The 6,509-nt window shown below is 43.0% G+C and overlaps 1 pseudogene; it reads right to left on the bottom strand.

Moving 5' to 3' along the window:
• Nucleotides 1-2,907: 2,907 nt before the first annotated feature.
• LOC138438800 (voltage-dependent anion-selective channel protein 2 pseudogene) lies at nucleotides 2,908-6,219 on the bottom strand (annotated as a pseudogene).
• Nucleotides 6,220-6,509: the final 290 nt, after the last annotated feature.

The following is a 6,509-nucleotide window of genomic DNA, read 5'->3' as shown; positions in this document are numbered from 1 at the left end:
GGTTGTCTCAGCTCCAAGAAATGCACTGACAGCTAGGTGGAGGTCGTACAATTCCACTCAGTGTTGACCCAATCTACTATGAGAAGTCCTCAGATCCCACGTGTGAATGGCTCAGTCCTTGCATCTGCCCCCTGGATCCCCCACTTCAGACACCAGTTGCAAGTCCGGAAGGACCGGCTATATATTTGAAGGTCCAATGAATCCCTTCTTTGGTTCCACTAATTTGTTAGAGTGGCTCACAGAACTCAGAAACAGCTGGTGATTGGTCTATTATATAAAGATAAAAATTGGGAGCTGCCCTATGTAAGAGATGCTTAGGGTGCAGTGTGGCGCCAGTGTAAGGAGATGCAATGCTCTCTCAGCGCATCACCAATCCCGATTCTCCTATCTGTTCTCCAATCCAGAACCCTCTGAACACACTGCTTTGGGTTTCTTTTCTTTTTTAACGAAGTCTTCATTACATAGGCATGATTGACTTAATCATTTACCAGGTCAATTGTTTCCATCTCCAGCCCTTCTTCCCTCCAGGAGGGTAAGGGTTTGTAGTACTGATAGTTCTAACCCTTTAAACATGTGGTTAGTCACCTGGCAACCAGCCTACCTCCTTAGGTGTGATCCAAAAGTTCCTTCATTCACACAACACAAGAAACCTTTCTTTTTTTGTTTTGTTTTTTGCCTTTTTGCTCTGATCACTTTAGAAATCCAAGGGTTTTAGGAACTCAGTGCCAGAAACACAATGAAAACAAAATTGATAGTTAGTGTAAATCAGTATCACACTCCCCAAGGATGTGAATGGCAGGATCTGGGCTCCCATCTTCAGTTGCTTACTCAACAACAGAGCCACACATTGAATCAGGTCTCTGCATGAGAATCCTAGGGATGGGGGGAGCCTGGTGGGCTGCCATCCATGGGGTTGCATGGAGTTGGACACGACTGAAGTGACTTAGCAGCAGCAGCAGCAGCAGCAGCAGCAGCAGCAGCAGCAGCAGCAGCAGCAGCATCTGTACAATGCGAATTCGATGATAGCAGTTCTGGCTATGAGCCGAGTGCAGTATTTTATTCTGTTTTGTTCAAAACGCAAATCTGATCATAACTTTCCTCACCTCCCATCACTGTACTCTTTCCCCATTGCTCCTTGTGGATTAGAGCAGTGATTCTCAAATAGGGTGGGAGATGGAGGAGATGAAGGTGCTGTTGTGTCTCAGGAGGACTGCCAGATTGAGCAAATAAAAATAAAGGAGACTCACCTACACTTAATTTGAGATAAATAATGAATAATGTTTTTAGTATTAAATGTGTCTCCCACAGTATTTACCTGGAGACCCTACCCCCAGCGAACACCTGGGAACATTTGGAGACATTTTCTTGACTGGGAGGTGATGTTGTGGGGCTGGAGTGCCACTGGATAGAGGCCATGGCTGCTGTGAAACAGCATTCATTGCACAGGACCCCTCCCTCAAATGGAGAGTGATGTGATCTGAAATGTCAGTAGTGTGTTTGAGAAACCCTGGACACAGGACTTGCTTCATTTGTAGAGTATTGATATTCTGAGTTTCTGAACATTTGTTCAGTTCAGTCGCTCAGTCGTGTCCGGCTCTTTGTGACCCCATGAATCGCAACATGCCAGGCCTCTCTGTCCATCACCAACTCCCGAAGTTCACTCAGACTCACGCCCATTGAGTCAGTGATGCCATCCAGCCATCTCATCCTCTGTCATCCCCTTCTCCTCCTGCCCCCAATCCCTCCCATCATCAGAGTCTTTTTCCAATGAGTCAACTCTTCGTGTGAGGTGGCCAAAGTACTGGAACATTTGTAGCTGAGGGCAAAAAGAAAAATGTAAGAAAATGTGTTTAAAAATTTCACAAAAAATATTTCATTATCGGCCCCAAGTATTTAATAATTTTATGTATTTAAAATGATGAAATAGAAATTCATATTCTAAGAGAAGTCAAGAACATTTAAGCATAAAACTTTCTCCACCCCTTGGCCTCTTGGGTCTCCTCTACTGTGCATTGTTTATCAGCCTTATGCATCCACCAAACCTCTGTCTTGGCAGAAATACTTGCTCAGTCATTCTCCTAGCACCGAGGCAACTCCTTAATAGGCAACATTCCTTCTTGAACTCATAAGGGGTCACCATGCCCCATCACTTTGCACTTAGAGATCAGGAGTTTGCAAACTCTCTACATCGTTTAATGTACAGCCGTCTATCTCATAAACCTATATAGGACTTCCTTGGTGGACCAGTGGTAAAGAATCTGCCTGCCAGTGCAGAGGACATGGGTTTGATCCCCGCTCCAGGAAGAGTTCACTTGCTATGGGGCACTTAAGCCATGTGCCACAACTACCGAGCCCAAGCTCTGGAGCCTGGGAGCTGTGCCTTCTGAGCCTGAGAGCTGCAACTACCGAAGCCCGCATGCTCCAGCGCCCATGCTCCACAACCCGAGCGGCCACCACAGTGCGAAGCCTGTGCATCACCACTAGAGGGCAGCCCCCACTGGCCGCTGCAGCTAGAGAAGGCCTGTGAGCAGCAACCAAGGCCTAGCACAGCCAGAATAAGTAAATACATGAAAAGAGAAAACCTGTACAACCAGGCGCAGACCTAAAACTGGTAGAACAGTTTCTGGAGCTTTTTGAGAGGCTGTTCCTGGGTTACCATCCTCAGTTTAGCTTGAATAAAGCTCCATTTCTTTCATAGATCATCTGATTAATTTCTTCACTGACTAAATAATGCATAGGTGACTGGAGGACTGCAGCCTTGGTAACTATATAGGTAATTTCTATTTAGCTAGATAGCCGTTTTACTTAAAATTGTCCACACTTAAAAAATACAGTTCTTTTGTAGATTATCCTTTGATTATCCTTTTGATGACTGGGGATCAGGAGAGGGAAAACGAAGCCTACTGGTCACAGGGGAATTGTATCAAGACCCCTCTTCTGATATCTCTTCCTAGAGGTTTCTACATTTAGATAAACCTCCCACCCCAGAGAAACTCCAAGTTTATGGCCTCCAACAGTAATGCTCTTCCTGTTTACCAGAAGACACGTCAGCTTCACACCAGACACACCATCTAAATGTAGCTCATTCCATGTGAACCAGAATTGTTGACTTTTGCAGAAACAGAAGCAATGGGATCCAACTGATATTTAGCTGGAATACCCACATGAGTGCAGCTGATATGATACCTAGTATCCAAGCAACATTCACTTGACTGTCAAGATCTTCGTATTCTTTTTGTTAAACTGATCCTCCAAATTCTGTCCCCCGAATCACTCCGTAGCATGCAGCTGGAAGTCCCCAGTCCTTCACTGCACTGCAAAGTTATTCCTTGTCAGGTTGGATTTGGCACTGTACCAGGTCATGGGCTGGAACCCAGCAAGCCAGCCCTCACAGTCAAAACAGCCCTCACCGTCAAGGAGAGCTGAACCATGGATCGCAGGTCCAGCAAAACCCAAGTTAATATCACAGCCAAGGTTTATTGACTCTCTCTTGTAAGAAGACTTGATTTTGCCCTTTTTCTTTACTGTGTTGGTGAGAGAAGGTAGTACCAAACTCAGATCCAGGCCTTGACAAATCTGTCTTCATTTTACTTGGATTCTGCTCTCAGAGTGCCATCAGTGTTGCACTGCTCTGTGATGGGTCATGCAGGATGGATACTGGCTCTAGCTGCCGGGCACGTGGCCTGTGTCTGTGTTAGATGGTCCAAATGTTGAGAATGTCGTGGCAGTGCGTGATTTTGTTTCCACATCCAGACAACCCCAAACCAGTCCTCCCTTGAAAATATTTCTGACAGATTTTCCAATGTCACCTCACGACAGAGGAATACACATTGTTTACACACAGATCAGCGTGTAGGTCTCAATGGCAAGACTGAGAAGTCGTCTGGTGTCTACTGAGGGGAAGCTGCAGCCACAGCTGAGGCCATGGGCTTGTTATGGGCTGGGCGGCAGCTGTCCTCGCTGGAGGGTGAAGTGAAAACCTTGTGGTTGCTCTTGGCTAAACCTGATTTGAATGGTAGTTGAAAAGTGAAGTCGCTTAGTTGTGTCCAACTCTTTGCGACCCATGGACTCTACCCCACCAGGCTCCTCTGTCCATGGGATTCTCCAGGCAAGAATACTGGAGTGGGTTGCCATCATGTACAGTCGACCCTTTAACTATGTGTGGGTTGTGGGCCAACTCTTCTCACAATCTAAAATCTACGTATAAATTATAGTTGATCATCTGTACCCATAGTACCTCCATATCTGAGGTTCCTCTGTGTTTGTGGCCAACATCTGCAAATTCAATGAGTCACAAATTGTGTAGACTATATTTTTTAATATTGGAATAAAAAATCTATGTGTAAGTGGACCAGTCTAGTTCAAACCTGCTTTGTTCCAGGGTCAATTGCATTTCCCTCCCTAGTATCTTCTTTTTATCACCTCTTTATTAAATCTTTATTCCTTGTTAGCTCATTCCTGATTTTCCTTACTGCTTATTTATTTTTCCTTTCTCTACTTACTTTTGTTATTTCTTGCCTTATTTCTCTCTCCTCATGTCAAGGTGTTGCTGAACCAAGATTGAGTCTTATGCCTTGTGTGCAGAAAAACCTGTCTACTGACATAGGGTTGTGGTGAAGGAAAGTGCAGCATTTACTATAGGCGACAGCAACTATGAGTTCATTTTCTATGTCTGTCTCTTCCTACTTTGCAAATAAGTTCATTTGTATAATTTCTTTTTCAGTTCAGTTCAGTTGCTCAGTCGTGTCCAACTCTTTGCAACCCCATGAATTGCAGCATGCCAGGCCTCCCTGTCCATCAGCAACTCCTGGAGTTCCTCAAACTCACGTCCATCGAGTCAGTGATGCCATCCAGCCGTCTCATCCTCTGTCGTCCCTTTCTTCTCCTGCCCCCAATCCCTCCTAGCAGCAGAGTCTTTTCCAATGAGTCAACTCTTTGCATGATGTGGCCAAAATACTGGAGTTTCAGCTTTAGCATCATTCCTTCCCAGGAACACCCAGGACTGATCTCCTGTAGAATGGACTGGTTCGATCTCCTTGCAGTCCAAGGGACTCTCAAGAGTCTTCTCCAACACCACAGTTCAAAAGCATCAGTTCTTAGATATAATGATCATATGAGTTAAATTCACCCATTTCAGTCCATTTTAGTTTGCTGATTCCTAGAATGTCAATGTTCACTCTTGCCATCTCTTGTTTGACCATTTCCAGTTTGCCTTGTTTCATTGACCTAACATTCCAGGTTCCTATGCAATGTTGCTTAGATTCCACATAGAAGGGATATGATATTTCTCCTTCTCTGTCTGTCTTACTTCACTCAATATGACACTCTCTAGGTCCATCCATGTTGCTGAAAATGGCATTATTTCATTCTTTTTAGTGGCTGAGTAGTAATATTCCATTGTGTGTGTATATACACACATATATGTATGACATCCTAACTCTATCTATCTCTATCTATCTATCTATCACATATATCTTCTTTATCCATTCCTCTGTGGATGGGCATTTATGTTTTTTCCATATCTTTCCAACATTGTGTAGTCTTGGCTCCTTTATCATAGATTAATTTAATCTGATTAATTAGCTAGACTATAGGTGCATGAGCTTATTTCTGGGTTTTCTATCCTGTTCCATTGAGCTATATTTCTATTTTTGTGCCAGTACCACACTGTTTTGATGACTGTAGCTTTGTAGCATAGCCTGAAATCAGGGAGCTTGATTCCTACAGTTCCATTTTTCTTTTTTCAAGATTGCTTTGGCTATTTGGGGTCTTATGTGTTTCTATATAAATTTTGAGACTTTTTTTGGTTCATGTTCTGTGAAAACTGCCATTGGTAATTTGACAGGGGTTGCTTTGAATCTGTAGATTTCCTTGGGTAGTATAGTCATTTTGTGAATATTGATTCTCCCAATCCATGATCATGGTGTATCTTTCCATTTGTTTATGTCTTCTTTGATTTTTTTCATCAGCATCTTATAGTTTTCGAAGCACAGGTTTTTGTCTCCTTAGGTAGATTTATTCCTAGGTATTTTATTTTTTTGATGCGATGGTAAATGGAATTGCTTCTTGAATTTCTCTTTTTGATCTTTCGCTGTTAGTGTATAAAAATACAATAGATTTCTGTGTATTAATTTTGTAGCCTGCAACTTTACCAAATTCATTGATGAGCTCTAGTAGTTTTCTGATAGCATCTTTAGGATCTTCTATGTAGAGTATCATGTCCTCTGCAAAAATTGACAGTTCAACTTCTTGTTTTCCAATTTGGATTCACTTTACTTCTTTTTCTTCTCTGATTGCTACAGCTAACCTCCAAAACTGTGCTGAATAAAAGTGGTGAGAATGGACATCCTTGTCCTGTCTTGTCTTGTTCGTGATCTCAGAGGGAATGCTTTCAGCTTTTCACCACTGAGTATGATGCTAGCTCTAATTCAAGAAAATTAGATATACAAAGGGAACATTTCATGCAAAGATGGGCTCAGTAAATGACAGAAATGGTATGGACCTAACAG

Source organism: Ovis canadensis, chromosome 1 (assembly GCF_042477335.2).
Source record: "Ovis canadensis isolate MfBH-ARS-UI-01 breed Bighorn chromosome 1, ARS-UI_OviCan_v2, whole genome shotgun sequence".
Taxonomy (NCBI): Eukaryota; Metazoa; Chordata; class Mammalia; order Artiodactyla; family Bovidae; genus Ovis; species Ovis canadensis.
This window is presented reverse-complemented; position numbering and strand designations above follow the sequence as displayed.